A 21086-nucleotide genomic window follows, 5' to 3' on the forward strand; every position below is an offset into this window, starting at 1 on the left:
AACCTATCGAAAAAAAAAAAAATCTATTAATTTCCTATAAAGCTGTGGTTGATGATAGTGATGATGTGCGTTACGGTTGGCTGTTATTTCATTTATAGAAGGAGTTTAAATCGATATTTAATTCTCGTAAATGATGTACTGTAGATTTCATTGGAATTGTTGCACCTATGTTCGATTGTTTGGTATATGACCTTAATTTCTTTTTGTAATCATTGTTGTGTTCTTGCTTGGTTTCTTGAGGTACGTTCACCTGTTCGGTTGTATCCGAGGCTGAATAATTATGTGATAATTCCCTTGAAACTCGTTTTAAATGGTCAATATGAACTTGTTTTTCCTCGCCACTTGAAAGTGACTTAATTAAAACTTTGTTTGCTTTTATGTTAATTACTCTGTATGGGCCCTCAAATTTAGGGGAATTTATTGTCTCTCGTATGAATGACTCCGTAAACAATGTCTCCTAAGCTGATAGGTGAATCCTTTGCCTTCTTGTTAAATGCCTCCGTCATTTCTTCCTTGGACATCGTTAATTGTTTTTTTACTCTTTTGTGAATGTCCTGGAATTCACGTAAACGGAGTTTAGAGTAATCATCGTAATTGTATATACTGTAGGCATGCTGTCACCTTCTAGGAGTTCATATGGTAATTTTTTATCTGTGCCATATATAATGAAATGTGGTGTGTCACCAATGGATTTATTTATAGACCCATTAATGGAGGCCTCTACTCTGGGAATCCAATCATCCCAGCTTGCATAATTTTCACTGAGAATGTGTCGTAGCACATCTAATACCTTTTTATTTTGTCTCTCTACCAACCCATTCGATGCTGGGTGATAGGCCAAAACGTTAACCTTTTTGATGTTGTATTGTTTACATATTTCTTGTAAGATCTCAGAATTAAATTCTCCTCCATTATCACTTATTAATACCTTTGGGGTAGTAAAGCGACATATTACATTATCTGTTATTGCCTTTGCTACTGTCTCTGCTGTCTTATCTTTAATTGGAGCTAAAATGACATAACGGGAAAAATGATCCGTTGCTACGAATAAGTATAGGTTATTATTGTATGATAACGGCATCTTGAGTAAATCAACAGCGACAACGTCCCATGGTTGATGTGGTACTGGGTAATTACCCATCGGTGCAGGTGTGATTGGGTATCCTTTGTGTTTAGCACATGATTCGCATCTGTCTATATGATTGTTTATATCTCTTCGTAATGAAGGCCAGTAATATAATAGCTGGGCTTGGTTGAATGTCTTATCCTTTCCAGGGTGTCCTGCATGTGGGCTGTCGTGTATCATTCGTAATACTTGGGGTATCATGTCATTAGGTACTACCAACTGGTTAGTATTTCTTTGGCGTTTTGGTTGTTTAGAGTTAATTTTGTATAATGTATTATTGACCATTGTGAATTGTTCAAGTGGGACATGAAGTTTGGGTAATTGTATGTCATCTCCACTTTCTAACTTGTATATTACTTTTGACCATACTGGGTCAAGTCTTTGTGCCTTTGCGATATCCTCGTGGTTTGGGATATTTCCTTTGAGATCTAACGCCGCGACCTGAATTGTGTTCGGGTTCCTAGATAATGCGTCAGCTACTATATTCATTTTACCTTGTATATAATGTATTTGTACATTGTAGTTTTCAACTGTACATTTCCATCTTGCTCTCCTCCCAGAAAGGAGTTTTTCTTTAAACATACCCACCAGTGGTTTATGGTCGGTGAATAAGTGGATTTCGTAGCCATATACCAAATCTCGAAACTTTTGTAATGCAAAAATCACTGCAAGTGCCTCTAAGTCTGTAGTGCAATAATTTTTCTCCGCACCTCTTGTTTGTCTGCTGGCAAATGCAATTGGTTGATTCTTTCCTCTTTTATCTTCCTGCATCAGTACAGCCCCTAATCCTTTAATTGATGCGTCTGTACAAATAAGAAATGATTTCGTGTAATCTGGATATGCTAAACAAGGTGCATTCGTTAGTTTAATTTTTAGATTGTTAAATGCCCTTTTTTGTTCTTCTTCCCATTGGAATACAGCATCTTTTTTGAGTAGTTGGAATAGAGGGAAGGCTATATGAGAGAACTGTACGAAGGACCTATAGTACCCAGCCAGACCTAAAAATTGTCTAACTTCGTCAGTCGTAGTGGGTTCAGGAAAATCTCTCACTGCCTGTATTTTGTCATCAGTGGTGTGAATACCATCAGAGCTTAATTTGTGGCCTAAGAAATTTATTTCCTTAAAGCAAAATTTGCATTTAGAAAGTTTAATTTTTAATCCAGCATCACTAAGCTTTTGTAAGAGTAAGTCTAATTTCCTGAGATGATCCTTAATATTCTTCGTTGCGATAATAATATCGTCAAGATAAACAAATATTCCTTGTCCTAAAATTCCGGACAATACGTAATTCATAAGACGCTGGAACGTACCGGGGGCTGTCCTCAGTCCCATTGGCATTCTTGTATATTGATAATGGCCTCTGTTTGTTGAAAAGGCGGTGTATTTACGTGACTCCTGAGATACCGGAATCTGATAGTATCCGTTTAGGAGATCGATGGTCGAGAATATATTATTCTCAGGACCAATATTCTGTAGAACATCACTTAGCAATGGCATGGGAAATCTGTCAGGGATTGTGTGATTATTTAGTTCTGGTAATCTACTACCGCACGCATTTCTCCATTTCTCTTGGGCACAAAGAAAAGGGGAGCGTTCCACGGAGAAACTGAAGGCTCAATAATTCCAAGCTTTAACATTTCATCGACATACTGATTTGCAAGTGTACGTTGGGAGTGTGGTATGCGATAAGCTGGTACGAAAATTGGTGGTGTTTCTGGGTGCACATTAATCATGTGATTAATCAAGTTAGTACACCTAATTGTTCTCCGGGCAATGCCACGGTGTCCCTGTGTTTTTCCAGCAGGGTTAACAAATCATTTTCTTCGTCAAATTCACCTGAGTGAATTAAATTCTCTTTATTCTTTCTCTATATCCGTAGATTTTATCTCACTTGTTACTCCACCAATATTTATTTCCTTCACAGGGGCGAAACATTTTTCAATATTAACTATGCAAGTTCCCTTCTTCAACTGAACTTCCCCATTCATGTGATTAATAATGAATATCTGAGTTAGCCCTTCGTCGTTCGTATGACATAATGCGTTTTCTACTGACAATCCCTTTACTTTACATAATTCTTCTAAGACAAGAACAGTACTATTCCGTAATTTGCTCTTTATGGTAACCTTCATGTATGAATTAGGTGGTATAACCAAATCATTAGTGAGATGGGCTGGAAAAATTGATAAATCAGTACTGTTATCTGGGTCACTAACTCTGGAGGATGGGGTTGCTGGTGTAAGTGGATCTATACACTCATCTGTTTGTGTATGTTTGTTTAAGCCTTTAATATTACCAATTCTTTTTGGCTCTCTTCTACCAATCGGAGAGGGCTCTGAAGTTATTTCCTCTATGAATTCATTATCAAAGTCTATTCCATTCATTTGTGGGAGTATAGTTATGTTCTCAGTTCTCATGGATCTTAAGCCCAGTAACATATGAGCTTTAATTGCTAAGTTTTCAACGATATAGAACAATGCAGAGAATGGTCTTGTAGTTTCTGTGAAACTGAGATTTAATCTTATCATATCTTTTACTGTAATCTCTTGACCATCTACTGTATATAATTCTAAATCAGCTTCATCCAGAAAAGTTACTTTCTTTTTATTTTTAAGAATTCTGTTTAGTTCTTCATGTGTTATTAAGTTCACTGGAGAGCCTGTATCTAAAAATAAGGAAACGCTTTGATCCTCACATACAGCTGGTATCAAGATACACTCATTTCCCAACATGCCTCCTATGTGAAGTTTAACCTTGTTCTTCCTTACGTTTGTTCGTTTTTTGTCATGACTTGGTCTTCCCCCGATTTGAACATAGACACAATTTTTTCTACTGTTTTGCAATCACTAGTCCAGTGCCCTTGGTATCTATGATGCCTACAGTAAGGACCAAATCCTTGTGTCTTCTGATTATCCTCTTTTGCCTTGATAAAGCATTCATACCTTGTGTGTCCTGGTTTTGCACAGTAATGACACAGAATGGACCTATCCCTTGACTGTGACCTACGAGGTGATTTCCCATAAAAAGTGTTGTTTATGGCGCGAGACCTGCTCGGGCTCTTAAAACTTATGAAACTGCCTGTAGGAAGGCGTGTGGGAACGAGGTCTAGGCGTCTTTGTTTGTTTGGGCTGCCTCATTTCTGGTCGCGATCGATTTTGTTCTCTGTTTGGGGTCGGTGTTGATGTTTTCACAGCTGATACTGTCTCAAGGAACCCTGATTCTACCAGGATGTGCATGTGTGTCGACCACACCTGCTTTACTGCACTGCATCTCTACCTCGTTCATTAAGTCTAGTAAGCACATTCCAGGGGTGTACGCGATTGTTTTGGCAATCTTAAGGGTTCTATCAGGTAATTTACACAAGGCTGCTACATAACCAATGATGTCCACGACGAGGTCTGGGGACATCTTTCCATCATCTGTTATCCACTTAGAATTCTCCAGAGTAGCTAATAGGGTTCTCTTGATTGTGGAGACATCAGCAGTTATTTCACTGAGCACATGGTTTGTAGTGTGCTCCCTTACAAGATCTACAATTTTATGTAATTCTGGAATGATACCTGGCAAGAAGTTCATACCTCCAGAAAATTTCTTCAGAAATTCAGTTTTAAATTCATCATATGTCCTAGCACGATGTAGCTTATCGGAGCGCAATAAATTGCTTGCTGGACATCTTTCCTGGCTTATGCAAGATGAAAAAATAGCAATTTTCTCTTGTTCATCTAGTATGTGGCACTTGATGAACATTTGTTCGCACTGACTGATTAATGAAATGACATCAATGCGATCCTTGTCTGTGCCAGAGAATTTTGGGGCAGTCTTATCCTCGTGATACACAAAAACATGAGGTGTGGTTTTTAGATCAGCAGTATTTGGTTCTTGATTCATATTTAATGATTGCCCTGTTAATTCAACTTGTACGAGTTTATCGTTATGTGAGGGAATGGTAGAATATGTATGACCGGATCGGTGAACCCTGTTAAGTATATTGGCATACGTATTCAAGGCAGCCGCAAAGTCGATACTCTCTACATCTGAAGGGGTTTCCCACTCATCATCCGAAACTCCCGTATTTGTTTCCTTATCTATAACGTGTGGTGTGGGTTGTACATTGGGTGGGCTGTCTCTTAATTGTGAGTCTGATGTTGTGGCAATTTGTGTGTCATCTGGTATTAACGTGGGTGGTGGCGAAAATATTCCTGTCATTAAGATATGATGTTATGAAATACGCCTCTTGTTTATTTATGTCCTAGCAAACTAGATGAGTAAATAGGTTGAATATAGCTAATTTTAGCACTGAGAAGAAATGAGCAAGTATAATTTTACCCACTTGATACAGATCGTAGAGGTGTGTCGATACAAAAGTCGATCTCGGAAGAAAATACAGGTTTGATTGAAGATCTCTTGATAATTCTATGGTGTGTTGATGGACGATATTACTCAGGAAACTCCATGGCCTGGTATTTGTAGTGGTTAACGGCTGTCCCAGGCAAACCTCAGCATAGAACGTCGAATTTCCAACTTAACTGTGAAAATAAGTGAATATGAGTAGGAGCTATGTGAATAATGAGTAATGAGTAGTGGGTGAGAAGTGCCTGGTGTCAGTCACACGTTGCTTGGCATGGCAGACTCGCGTTGTGATGTCATCTCAGCACATGGTGACGTCGGCTTCCCACACTGGTAGCTGTGGTGAGTGAATGAGTAGCGATGAGTAACTTGAGTGAAGATGAGTTGTGAGTCGTGTCTCACTCTTCGTTTGTTTGTTCCCTTTATTTTATGTGGAAGTTTTCTCTGTGCTTTCTCTAGTGATTTACTCGTTGTGGGATGAAGACTGCCGCTACTTGTAGGTGCGTGTAGAAGATTATACAGACGACGTAGAGTTGTTAATTGTAGTTGATTGTAGATGGCTGTAGTTGATTGTAGATGGCTGTAGTTGATTGTAGGATTCAATGTAGAACTGAAGCTAATCTTGTAGTCTCGGTTGCTTTTGTAGAAATTTGCTTTTAATTCGGAGACGATGTCCGCAGATTTGCTGGTTTGTCGTTAAGCTACGTGCAAGGCGTCGAGTGATCTCTTGACCTCTGCATCAGCGTAATGATCTGGGAGACGGAGGGGGCAGGAGCTGATATTGTTGGTTGTTGTCAATCTTGATATTTTGTAAGAATTTAATGTTGATTCGTAGACGAGGTTCGTATACGTTCGCTGCTACCAAATGTCGTAAAGACTTTGTAGTTACTTGTAGAGAAGTATATTTTAGACTTGTGGTCGAGCGGCTTTTATATCTTGTAGTAGTTTCCCCACCAGATGTCATGTAGTGACGGGAGAGGTAAAGAATAGTATGGGACTATTTTTATTTGTCTTGGAAATATTAAACAGGTATAAGAGTATAATTCCCGGGTAGCTACCTCCCTGTCTCGCTATCTCTCTCTCTTTCTGTTCTAAGGCTAATCTCCGTCTCGACCTCTCTCTAGGGTCGCTTGTCTCCTTCTAAACTCTCTTTTCTAAAATCTGGTGTAGTAGGGGTGTGTGTGTCACGTATGTTCCTCATGGCAACAGAACTTTCTCACGAGAGGACTGCTGACAGCTAACTGCATCATCTCCTTACTGGCCGCTGTCGTCAGCTTTCCTCCGTGTAATGTTTAGCGCTGCTAGATTCTCGCACACACAACACCTTCTCATCATTTGACTTCCTGCTTCTATCTGTCTCTCTATCTATCTATTTATCTATCTATCTATTATGTAGTCCTATACCATCATTTGGTTATATTGTCACCACCACGTGAAGACTTCCCTCCCCAGCACCATTTCAAGAAAAAAAAAAGAATAACAAAAGCAATAACACCACGACCTTTATTTACTCTTTACAATTTTCCTTCCTTCCGAGTGGCTAACATCGTGAGAGCGCCTAGCTTCCTAGTCCTGCCTTGTCAGCATCTGGTCAGCGCCTGGTCAGCATGGAACGGTGAAGGTAAACGAATTAGTTGAGTCAGTACAATATGCGGACTCGTTGTGGCGCCCATAACCGGGATCCAGGCCTATAAATACACCCTCACACCCATCTATCTGATAGCTGAATCCTTAATGAAGCCAGCTATCACTAATAAGTCAGACGTACACACTTAAAAAAAATAAAATGGCAGTCCAAGTTTGATGGCAGAATTTATCTCATCTCGTCTTTCTTTATATAAATATGCTCAGTTGTTTTTGTTTATTTAAATGATGCCTATTAATGGGGCTTGAGACGGACGCCTTCAAACGGTGGTACCGTTATAACCGGTCGGCTCTTCTGTATGGTTATATAAACGTCCTGAAGTTTCCTCCCAATCCTTGAGCGGAAGATGATGGATTCCAGATGGGAAACGTCAGCTGGCAGTCTACTGAGTTCACGGTCTGATGAGCATTTGGCCACAACAACAGCAACATCAACAAAACCAATGATCTTAAAACAGATATAAAAGAAACTCGCAAATGTTATCATTGTCCTTAGATTATTGTCAAGCTCCCATTAGCATCAGTGTCAACCCTTTCCAGGAGACGACACGTTTCTTTTTCCCTTTCGAATTTTCAGACGATTTTATTCACCCTGGGATAGACTATTATTACAGAAGGTGTTCGATATGGCCTGGATTATTATCTTCTTCCCACGAGAGCTCTCCCAAGTTGAGTAAAAACGTCGAATAACAACAATAATAAATAAAAGTGAGGATGCCGGGCAGCCGGAAGTAATGCATTCCAATGCCTTTCCATTCTCTTTGTCTTTCCCCTTACCTATGACCCCCAGGCTGTGAAATGTTATGTGGCCACGTATACTTAAATTAATGCATCTTAATTTTAGCATCCTTGTGATATACAAGTCAGTGGTGTTTCGGTCTTCGACTTCTGCTTTCTAATTAAAGAAAATTGTACTCAGTTTCGTGATACCTCTCTTAAGCCTTAGAGGACCAGAAGGCGAGGCTACACTACTACAGTTCAGATCAGTTTGGGGTTGGACGCCATCCTTCGCTCCTGGAGGCTATATATTTGAGAGGAAAACTTTAAACCATTTTTAGGATTCGCACCACAGCTCAGTCTGGAGACTTTACCACCAGGGAAGATCAGATTACTCACTAGTACACGCACAGATAAATGCAGCTGCATCAAGCTCACATTCTGAGCTATGACGTCAGCTACATCCCTACCTTGTCTAAATTACAGACAAATAAACATTTGCAGCCAGACCCACGCTCACAATCATAGCATCTTAAAGTTCAGTGACAGAAACAGGCCAAAGAAAATGAAGAGAAGTTTTAATACTTTCAAGAAATATACAACACATGAAAAATAAGTGAGGTGTAAGATGAAAAATATACCACTAATGAAGAGGCACTGCTAAGCCTCCTATGTAGGACTGCCCATAAAGTTAATTTATAGCTATATTTGGTTCATTTTTATTTCCACTTGGAAACAATTTTCTGGTGATCTTCATCATACTGTAGTCATTGTTCAACAAGTGTACTTTTTTTTTCCAGATACTTTTGTGTTAAGCAACTTTATCGCCCTCTGTGAGTAATCACCACCATCAACACATTTACAGCAATAGAGGTAATCAGTCGCAACAACCATCTTCACCACCACCTGTACCACCTGTAACAAAAACAATCACAGTTACAACAGAAACCACCAGCAACAACCACAATCGGTAATTATCACAACCATTCACAATCAAATAACAGCCGCATCGAACAACACACTAATCCCCCCCTCCCCCTCAAAAAAATATAAATCTTGTCTCACACCCACGACAGAACCAAAAAGATGTCCACCATCTCTCTCCTTTCCTTGCAGTTTCTTGCCCTCATCCTTACTGCACCTCACTCACAGCCACCACCATAACCACTGACAATAATGATAAAACTGAAACGCCCAGAACTCGGACCCCAAGCTATCGACGCATCCCATGCATCGCTCGGTTTGCCTCTTACAAGCCTGGAGCACGGATTCGCCGTATAACGTTTATGACATTGCTGACTTACTCAGTTCATAATCCCTTCATACTTTATCATTGACAAACGTTTGGTCGAAATCCGTCGAGAGGTTCAGGAGATACCGGGCCAACAAGGATGAAATAAGTCGACCCCATATGATCCTGATCTTTTGCCCTTGGCCTAGATGGCCTAATCAATTTATCGTCTCCTCTTACTGCATTACTGGCAAAAGTTTGTGGAAATCTGCCAGTGGATTCTGGAGTTGTCGCGCTCACAAGGGTGTTACGGACGCACTGACCCACGCCCGCACGAACAGACAGACCAATCACTTAATGCCTCCTCCACCATAGGTGGGCAGAGGCATAACCAGTCAGTGAGTCACATCGGCTGCTATCTTTTACACCAACACTCCAATCACTATCACAATCACTTTCAGCAACAATCATTCAAAATAGAGAAACAAAAGCATTCAGGAACTGAATGTTAATCGGCCCTCAAAATATGTTGTTGGCTGTGGTACAAGCTACCTACCAACCAGATTTGAAGAAAATTCGCAAAACTACTGAATGCAGTCACTGCATTTCACAAAAAACAATCCATATTAAAAAACATATGGCGGTTGGAATTCGATTGTCTTTCATTAGATCCTCACCAAACGTATTAGGCTTCTGTACATCAATATAATTGTTATTTCCTGAAAGTCTGGCGAGAATTTGTCCACAAGTTATGTTGGCAACAGATATATACGAACTAACAGCCACATAGGCACACACAGAGACACACACAGACAGAAACTGTATACTTCGCTTTATCTAAAGGCAGGCAATGATAAACTAAGAGTACCACCAAAGCATCATCAGCACAGTCACAACCACCACTACTAGTCACAGCAACACTACAATTCCATCATTGCAGTCAGACACAACAGCACAATCGTAACAACAAGAGGCAAAACAGTCACCAATACAATCACAGTAACGTCACCATCCCTCAAAAACGTGATCATTCATTAACTCATAATAAATCCAAAACAGCATACCGCCATCTCTCTTCTCCTTGCAGCTTCTTGACCTCATCCTCATAACAACTCACTCAAAACCACCGCCACAGCGACCGATTAGAACCGCTGTACCAACCACAATAACTTACACCAACCCAGAGCCATTAACTACCACAGTCAATCATAAAAACAATCACTGTACTCAGTCACAACAATCACAACCAGTCACTACCACAACCAGTCAACACAAACGTCACTTTCATATCAATAACCAGCACACCCAACACCACAATCAGTCACATCTACTCACACCATCACCACAATTAATCGCAACAACTTGCAGCACAATCAAAACATCAGGCCACCATCCAAAAAACACGCCCTGTTCCCCATCCACGGCAAACCTAAAGGTGTCCCGGCATCTGTTCTCGTGGCAGCATCTCGCCTTCCATCCATTTACAACTCATTAAGCTGTGGGCAACGCCTGACACCCGGTAAGAGGCCAGGTAACCGACCCTTCGCCAACCTCGTGCAGAGGGCACGACAGCCTCGTATGCCCACTCGTGAGGCATTTCGTCAGGCTGGGTGTAGCAGGGCAGCCATGTATGCTCACTCCTGATGCATTTTTTCAGGTGAGGTGTAGCAGGGCAGTCCTGTATGCCCACTCCTGAGGCATTTTGTCAGGCGGGGTGTAACAGGACAGTCTTGTATGACCTCTCCTGAGGAATTTTGCCAGGCGGGGTGAGAGGCTGTGTCGGGCATCAAAGTTAAGTGAAACAGAGCATCATACCATCTGTTCTGTCTTCACAGTAGGCTGGTTGGTCTGCATCATAATTTAGCTTTAACTCCTTCACCTCACACCCACTACAAAATATAATCCCAAGGAAAAGTACATTTTCTTGGTAAGAGCAACAGTTACTGAAAAATATGTGTTTTTATAGTGGTTCAAAGGAAGGTTTAGAAACAAGGAGGAAGACACTTATGCCCTTTCTACTATCTTATTTTCTGAGCAATGATGATGATGATAATCATAACTATTTTCATCCACATAGGATGGAGAGATGTAAATCTAAGCCTTTTATATCGCTTGTGGCATTAGTCAATAGAGAGAATTTTTTTACGTAAAATCAGACTCCCTCCCCTAATGCTGTAGGGGCTACGCAGGGGTCGGCAACCTACGGCCAGCACGCCAGACCGGCCTGTAAACCCAGTCCGACCTGCCCGCCAGTATGCTTCACAAATTCACACAAATTCTCCCGTTTATCACTTAGTAAGTGATAAACCAGTAAGTCTTACTTGCTGTTAATCACTATGGCAAACACTAGTTTGAGTGATTCGCACTTGATTGGAAAACTGCACCTCGCTTCCTCCAGCCTCAAGCCTAATACTGAGAAACTTTCGCGTGAGAAACATAAAAAGAATCACATTGACCCGCATTACCTGCAGGATGGCAGTATGTCTACTCTGAAATATCAAAGTAATTAGGAAAAACTGTGAATATATATTTCTATTATACATGATGATAATTGTTTTAATGAAACCTATATTTGTTTCTAATGCATTAACTTCATAAAAAAATTATTCAGCATAATGTTTAGGAAAAAACTGAGTACTTGTACTACACATGGTGATATTTGTTTCAGCGGAAGTTATTTCTTTTCTTTCTAAAGCATTAATTTTATAAAAATTGTATTCAGTATAATTTTAGGAAATATACTTTGAATAAATGTTATTCTTATTAACGTGAATTTATATATATTCAAATTCATACTCATATTCATATTCATATTCGTATTCATATTAATATTATTATTATTATTAGTAGTAGTAGTAGTAATAGTAGTAGTAGTAGTAGTAGTAGTAGTAGCATTCTTAGTGTTATAATTATAATTATAATTATAATCATAAGTATTATTATTATTATTATTATTATTATTATTATTGGAGGAGATGAGTGTAGTCTTTAACAAGTTTAAAACATCTGGCCCGCCAGCTGGGTAAAAGAGCAGTTCCGGTCCCCAGGCCATCAAAGGTTGCCGACCCTTGGGCTACGAGACCTTTTACACGATTGTGACAGCTGCCTTCTTTGTTAGCTGCCTCTTAACACACTCAAGGAATAGGTGGGCAGTACTGTGTATTTCTTATCCCGAGGTGTAGGGGATGTGTAAATGAACGTTTCTACTTCTTTTATCTGCAGTGAAAATGACAGTTAAGCAAAATGTTAAATCATGATTTTATAAAGAATTTTACGTCGATTTTACTGTGCTTCTATGCTCGATAATGTATACTTTTTCATATTTTTACTTTGATTTCATTACACACACACACACACACACACTCGCTGGTGCAGTGGTAACGTTCTCGCTTGCCATCTGGTGGACGGGAGTTCGCGCCTCGCTCAGGCTGCGAAAAGTTTCACTGACGAAGTGGGTGGTTACTGTCCCCCTTGAGCAAGGGGACGGGTGTGTGCGTGTGTGAAAGTCACAGCCTTGCCCTTAGATCGGACTATATGAGCTCTCAGCTCCCTTCCGGGAGGGTAAAAGCTGACGATCACGACCATCAAGTGATCCTGACCGACCCGGTGAATTACACACACACACACACACACACACACACACGGTCACTAAGTGAATAGAAATAAAGAAATAAAGACGAATGGATACACGTACATTCCTGTGCTCAGCTTTAGTGCAGTCAGAGTTAAATCCATTTGCAAACATCATTATTCTCTCTGGTATGCATAATTGGCAAGAAAATCAGCCAGAATAAGACATTCTACGTGACTAGAATATCAAATCCCCAATCTTCTACCACTTGAAAGACTCGAGAAAAAAGGGTCTGCCCAAAGGTCTCATCGTTGGCCCTTGGATCGAGTAAAACTGTCTGGGTTTGCTTTGCACAGCGCATTTCTTCTAACCTGACAAAAATCACAAACCCCTCTGAGGTCAGTTGATGGCAAAGTGCAGTCAGATCTGAGGGTCGATTTAACTGGTAGCCGAGAAGGCTTTGCTACTTCATGAGTAAAATTCCACACAAGCACATTTTATTACTGAAGCTGTGGTAATGGTCCACTTGTATCAGGTGAACAAAAGCCAACTGTAGATATGCTCTGTGCCTGAAGAACTACATGGACGATTGAACTGGAGAAGTACATGAAGGAGGATGACCTGAAAGGTGACCTTGATAAAATCAGAGATGGAGGAAGAGGAAGAAGCGGCAGTGAACAGTTTAGCCAGAAGAGATACGAGTTTTTACATGGATTGGATGGAAGAGGCTGACAGCCAATAGGCCACACCGGGAAAATATATATATATATATATATATATATATATATATATATATATATATATAGAGAGAGAGAGAGAGAGAGAGAGAGAGGGGGGGGAGGGGGCTTTTACACATGGGCTTTTCATGAATTTGATGATATTGATAATGATGATGTTAATACTGATGATAATAATGATGATGATGATGACGTGCGCATCAGCTGTTTGTTTCTTTATCCTGGTAACATCGCAGTTAATCTATACCACCCTACAAGGTAGCATCATGTAAGAAATATTACATTTTTCTCATACTTTTTCTCTTCCCTAACATACAACTTCTTTGCATGATTTTCTGACAAGCATACGTTACATGACAAATTCGGCTGCTCATCTCAAGCATTCTCAAGACACAGCCCATTATAACTACGACTTTGCATTTTGTATTCATTGTTCATATAATATGTGTATATAGGCTGGTCGTGTGGTGTGGGTACGGCTGTACCTGCTGATGCGATGAACGCAGATATTTTGGCTACGTCTAGAATTTTCGTGTCAACTATATAATCACTGGGCATAAAAACAGACAATATAAAGCATGACACGGGTTATGGGAAGCGGACATTTATGCTGGGTACACACAGGTAATGATGGCTGAGCCGTTCCCGCAACACTACAGAATGGCAATGCCTAATATTTAACCCGTGCTGGGTTCGGCCTATTTCATGAAGAAACCCATTTATCTATATGCCTCTCTATCATCCAGTGCTTTTTAGGCCCATCAGAAGCGTAAGACTAAGTTGATCATTCTTGTCACTGAGGTGTGAAGGTAAGTAACCTGCTCTCATCGGAGGGTTCTGAGTGGCATAATGTGAGCACTAACTTCAACCATCCCTCGGATGGAAGCCCTTACTGATCCCATCCTACTTGGGTGTCAAAGCCCACTAGCCCACCAGGCATCCACATGGTTATAGGCAATGATTATCATCCAACGTAGTCAATGGTTTCCTGGACTACAGGCAACCATTTGGCTTACCACTTAGTGTATAGTACCTGGAAGTTGCCCAGTATCGAGCAAATGGATGGTTGGCGTCCCCAACAGCTGATGGGGAAAAATAATAGATAAAAGAACACCTAACATTACCAACATTTAACTCGTTTACAGTCGGGACAACTATCCCAGCTCACGTCAGGCGAAATAATTCATCTTAAAATGAAACATAGGAGGCTATATAAATCCTACAGTTCGAATAGTTTTTCGTAACCCGAATGTAATAGTCTGCCTGCAGCAGAAACATTGCGAGAAGTAAGTCACCATATTGAATGGGTTAACTGAGTAGGCTCAGGTACACAAGAGCACACCTAATTTGTGTATGTTACTCTAAACACAGAACCTAAGGAGCTTGTAATTTCAGAGCTAATTCATTTTGTTTTAGGGAAGGATGAGAGCTAAAACCCTAACCGTTATGTGGAGATCATCACAATAAAAGGGACGGCTTTAGAAGTAATGGCCGGAAATATCAGTCAACGATTCGATCTGGGTAAACTAAGCTGTGTGGACCACCCTGGGGTGAGGTGAGTTTGCCTTTACCGTGATCAAGGCGGTAACACGTTGCATCCAATATCACACCTGAACTACGGCTAAATGTCTTTACTCCGATGACTTATTTCTGCTTTAATTTCGTTCCTCTTCTCTCCAGACAATTTTATTCAGGTCCGGATACCATTCAGATAATTAAAAAGCCTCGCTTCAGTATTTTATTCTTACCACCGCCAACTAATTCAGTTCAGTTGAAGGAAACCCTTTCTCTCTAAAGGGCTAGAGCTTATCGCCATCAGAGCACTTACATTATTATCTTATCATTACATTCTCTACTCAGTTTATCAACTTTGAATCATTAGTACCGGTATTTTATATCGGTTTTCTAGTTTATTATCAATGAGTTCATGACAAGTTTTTCTTTAGGTATATACATTTACCATCTTCCTCCTCCTGTCGACTAATTCTCTGCTCATGCTTTCATAGACACTGAATAAAATATTAATTATTTGACTCCTTCTTTCTGTAGTTATTACACGGACTCAGAGCCTCAACACATTTCTTTCATTTTTGTTTTAATCTCGCTAGATTTCCCGGTCATGTTTTCACAGACATTGAATACCTGGGCATTCTTACATCATCTTCTCAGTTTACTTCATCCATGAGTTGGGCGATGATAATGCTGGCTTCGATGCTGTCGGACAATAACATCACTTTACTACAAATTATTTTTGGTACCAGCGTCTCCTTGCTTCACTCTTCTTCATACATTCTGCTTTTGTTTACAGTGACAATCGATCATTAAACCTTTTGCTGCACTGAGCTTCTGTAAGTTAATTAAATTCGTTCTTAGTAGGCTATGCTGGAGTGAAACACGAAGTTATTTATTTTCCTAAACCATCCTAGCTGTTATCAACAAGTCTTCTCACTTCCGTCGTTCAGTATTTTTCATTGATAGACTCATTTTCATTTTTAAAGCAGCATGTATCACGGTAAAAGAATAAACAAGGCAGCATATACAGAAGTTAAGATCAAGAGAGTTTAATAAGGAGGCCCGTGTTCTGTTCCCTATTTATTTCGTTTTCTTGACCATAATGCTATTTTCTGTTGGCTGACTCCTGTCATTAGTTATTTCACAGAAAAGGATGTCCTTACTTGGTGTCAAACCCCACCTTTCCTCGACATTTTTCCCCCATATACTCCCCGGTCTTCATCTGTTCATCGTGTTCTTGTTTTTCCCTTTCCCCTTCGTATCCAGTCCTACTCTCATACACATTAACAAGGCCTCCTTCACAGTCGCTGCATTATGTTAAGATACTAAACAGAGAAACTTTCACTTCCGTTTCTTCTTCCACAGTCGCCTTTGTAGAGGTTTGGGTATGCGCACGAACCATTTCCACGGACTCCTTAATACTTACCGTACCTCTCGAGTGGAACTTACAGTGCTGGGGATTTTTTGGACATTTATGGGAACAAGTTCATTGTAGATGTAACCCCCTAATGAGGCTCACGGCCGATATACTAGGTGTTGTTAGAGGCTTCGAAGAATCTTTCATCCACTCATCCATCCATCATCCAGTCCTATGTTGTCCCATGAGAAGCATAGGAGCTCGGGACTATAGTAGCCGCAGCGAGAAATGATCGCTGTGGTGGGGCAGACGGGATGACCTGGGATTCCCCCACTGTAGCCATATCCACATGTCACCGACCATCGGCCACCGCTGCAGCCCCGCTCCATGATCCTTACCCTGTGTCTCTGGCTTTCTCTTTCTCTCTCGGTTTCTATATAAACTGGTGTATTTCCGAAACTAATTATGAAATTATTATGACTTTTGTTCCACACCACCACTGAGGTAAAAATCAAGGAGAGTTTTCTGTATAAAGGTTTCCCCCCCCCTCCTAAATGTGGCATATGAGTGGGGGAGTGCGGCCTTGCCGATACCTCCGCCTGACCTATAATTATACTCTCGCCAGAACTGACCTGCCCTCAGACAAGGGGGGGAAACCTTTATACAGAAAACTCTCCTTGATTTTTACCTCAGTGGTGGTGTGGAACAAAAGTCATAATAATTTCATAATTAGTTTCGGAAATACACCAGTTTATATAGAAACCGAGAGAGAAAGAGAAAGCCAGAGACACAGGGTAAGGATCATGGAGCGGGGCTGCAGCGGTGGCCGATGGTCGGTGACATCCTACCTCTATGGTAGGTGACATGTGGATATGGCTACAGTGGGGGAATCCCCAGTCATCCCGGCTGCCCCACCACAGTGTTCATTTCTCGCTGCGGCTACTATAGGCAAGTTGGTCCTGACATTTAAGATGAGAGTGACCAGCCTCACTCATCCCTGAGTGGCATTACGTGAGCAATAAACCCCAACCACCCCTTGGATATAAATCTGCACCGGCTTAATCCAATTGGTGCGGCTTAATTACCCACTAAACCACCAGGCGCCCCAAATTGGTTATATGGTTACCACCCAACGTAGTAAATGATTTCCTGGTGTACAGGAAACCATTTGGCTGTCACTCAGTGTAGAGTCACACATAGGCAGAAGGAATTGGAAAGAATGAAAGAAAGACAGAAGAGGGAGTCTAAAGTCACCCGTAGGCAGAAGGAAGAGGAAAGAATGAAGGAAAGAAAGACAGAAGAGGAAGGAAAGAAGCGAGGAAAGGGCAGACACCCAAAGCAGCACTACATTAAGTGAGTGGATGGCGAGCCACCCCACCGACCACTAAAGCATCTTTCTCTTATTGAATTATTTGGCATTATACCCTGACATTCTCTTGCATCCTATACTCACACACACACACCACACACACACAATATATATATATATATATATATATATATATATATATATATATATATATATATATATATATATATATATATATATATATATATATATATATATATATATATATATATATATATATATATATATATATATATATATATATATATATATATATATATATATATATGATGTATGTATGTATGCATATGTACCCATGTATGTAATATCGTTTCGTTGTAATAAAACTGCAATTTGTACCAATAACATCGAAGAAAATATTCAGCCACAATGTAAAATATTCATAACAAGGAAGAATTTCTGGGAAATTTTTACTGCCACCCACAATCCGGCTCTCATGCCCTCTGTCCCTCTCATATCTCACAACTAAATTTGCCAGAAATTCTTCCTCCTTCCCTCGCTCTCCATCTCTACCCTTTCACCTCAACTAGTCTGGCAGATGAGCGGGAGGAGAAATGGATGAGGAGAGGAGAGGAAGGGAGCACTGAATACATGGAGTGTCGGAGGAGATTGTGGAGGAAAGTTGATTCACGTACAGAGAGAAAGGGAGAGTGGTGGTTAGGGGAAAAGGAGGACGATGAATAATGAAGGGCAATGGCAGGTTGAGAGAGAGAGAGAGAGAGAGAGAGAGAGAGAGAGAGAGGGGGGGAGGCTGGGACAGCGGACAACTGATACAAAAAAAAAAAAAAAATGTAGATGGAGGAAGTGTGGATGAAGAGGACAGAGTACTAAAATGGGTGAGCAGAAAAGGAAGGACAAAAAAGACATGGTAGGAGAAGAAAAGGAGAAGAAAAGGGGAAGATTAAAGTGGCAAAACTCTTGACAAAATGGAAGCAACGAATGTGGAAAGTATAAAAGATTTAGATGAAGTAAATAAGCTACAAGATATGGTACGAAAAGGGAGAGATGAAAGATAATAAAAAGTAAAATGCGTGGCTTGAAAAACAGTGCCCCCGGAGAATACCATAGTACCCCCGACGACAGGGCAAGCCAAGAACAGCGTAGTGTGCCCACAGATACGCCGACACCCCCACACAGATCCGACGGGGTGGCCGCCACCAGCCACCACCACTCCGGGCAACAGCGACACATGTCAGCCCGGGCCGTGCGCCCCTGTGACATGCAGCCACCACGCCGCCGCCACCGTAGGAGGAGGACACGACCTTCGCGTAGTGGAATTGCTGGGCCGGCTAGGGGTGGAGTTAGAAAGCATACTGCAGACGGCGCCCCTCTGGTAGAGACGATCTATGGTCGCTCCCAAAGTGTTCCGGTAGAGACGATCTATGGTCGCTCCCAAGGTGTTCCGGTAGAGACGATCTATGGTCGCTCCCAAGGTGTTCCGGTAGAGACGATCAATGGTCGCTCCCAAGGTGTTCCGGTAGAGACGATCTATGGTCGCTCTCGAAGTGTTCCGGTAGAGACGATCTATGGTCGCTCCCATCCTCGTGAGACGATCTATGGTCGCTCCGAGGGCGTGCAGAGTAGAGAGACGTCCCCACGGCAGGAGACTGGAGCCCAGGCTTCCTGTCCCAGAGTGACCCGGACAGGCCTCCCAGCCTCCCCTGGTCTCTGTACCCTGCGCCTGGCTCTAGAGCAGACCCACCTAACGGACCCCAGTGGAAGTCGCTGCCGCAGCTCTCCCCTGTCGGCGCCCCTAGACGCTGGAGACCGCAGCCCACAGTCTCTCTCGGCTCTCCCCAGGACACCCGGGCATGATCTCTCTACGCCCCCACAACGCCGGGACCTATCACAGAGGTTCCTGGAGCTATTCGGCCCCAGTCCCGAGGGCCACAAGCCGGAGCCAAGTCCGGAAGCCACGGGAAGTCCAGGACGCGAGTGGACGCCCTTACAAGCTATCCCGTGCCCTCTCGGTACGCCTCGCATTGACGGTGCCCCTAGCCCAGCATGATCACCGATGACATGTTCCTGTCTATCCCCCTGATGAATACGTGTGATATTGTGACATGAGTGATTTAGGTTAAGTGTGATTTCCCCTATTGTAAGTATTGTGCAGTGATTTCATATAGTGAATATTGGGGTAAATCAGATCACAGTGAGAAGTTAAAGGACGAGAGTATGGAACAAGATCTGATTGACTATACGTGTGAGTGACATCTCTGTTATACACTTAATAAGCCTGTGCATATAAAGACATACTCCCATTACTGTGAAGGAATATTGCGAACGGAAGTATTAATAGTATTCTCTCCTTCCCCCACGCTATCAATAAATCTTGCTTACCACCCGCTCTCACTCCCACATCTCAAGTAAGTGTAAATCAAGGATAAAGTCAATTACCAAAGTATTTTGGCTAGTGGAAACCATATAAACTTCACGGCTAATATCTGCCGCCTTCCAGTATTACCATAACTTTTCCCTAGCCGTCACAAGTCATTCCCCGCACCTCCCCTATCTCCTCCTGGTGAGACTCAACCCCCTTCCGTTAGACGGAGTATTTTTACCATTAGTGTAGGTCTAGCTATTTGTCTCCGTAGGATTTATTATAGGTTAGCGATTTGTCTGTTAGGTGATTAGTTTTAGGGTCTTTAGATTAGTTTTTCTTTATAATATAAGGTATGAAAAATATAAAACCAAGAAAAAAATTAAAAAAATAAAAATACAAAAAAAAATAAATAACATTAAAATTATTGTATATATATATATATATATATATATATATATATATATATATATATATATATATATATGTACGTTTGCATGAAAGTGTGTCTGTATGTATGCATGGAAGTGTGTGTATGTATGTATATATATATGTTTGTATATATATGTATGTGTTTAAATATATATATATATATATATATATATATATATATATATATATATATATATATATATATATATATATGTGTGTTTAAATGTATATATATATATATATATATATATATATATATATATATATATATATATATATATATATATATATATGGCCTTAATAACCAGGGGCTTCGGCTCCAATGGTTGATAGGCCGGAATTAAAAAAAAAAAAAAAAAAAAAAACTTCCGCGCCCCCGAGCGCGCGCCTATATTTATTGCACTCCTGATACATTAGGATTGTTTGTGTTGTCATTAGTATCAGAGAAGCAAGTATCCTGCGAGATACTCATATCCTAGATAAGGTTTTATATTGCTATATATTGTGCTGTAATATCTGCTGATTTGTCCTGAGTCTGACTGTGGTAATATATGTGTAAAGGTTGTTGCCTAGAGTTTTTGTGTCCTACCTCTCTTTATTGCACTAGCTCCGGTCTCGAAAGAGGACCCCGCTCCACGTTAGGTGAAATAGGAACGAGAAGTCGAGCCTAATTTCACCTAGCATTACAAAAAGAATAAAGGAGGGAGGGGAAAGGGGGATGAA

This window comes from Coenobita brevimanus, chromosome 13 (assembly GCF_032717465.1).
Source record: "Coenobita brevimanus isolate Jiangsu-jjx chromosome 13, ASM3271746v2, whole genome shotgun sequence".
In the NCBI taxonomy this organism is placed as follows: Eukaryota; Metazoa; Arthropoda; class Malacostraca; order Decapoda; family Coenobitidae; genus Coenobita; species Coenobita brevimanus.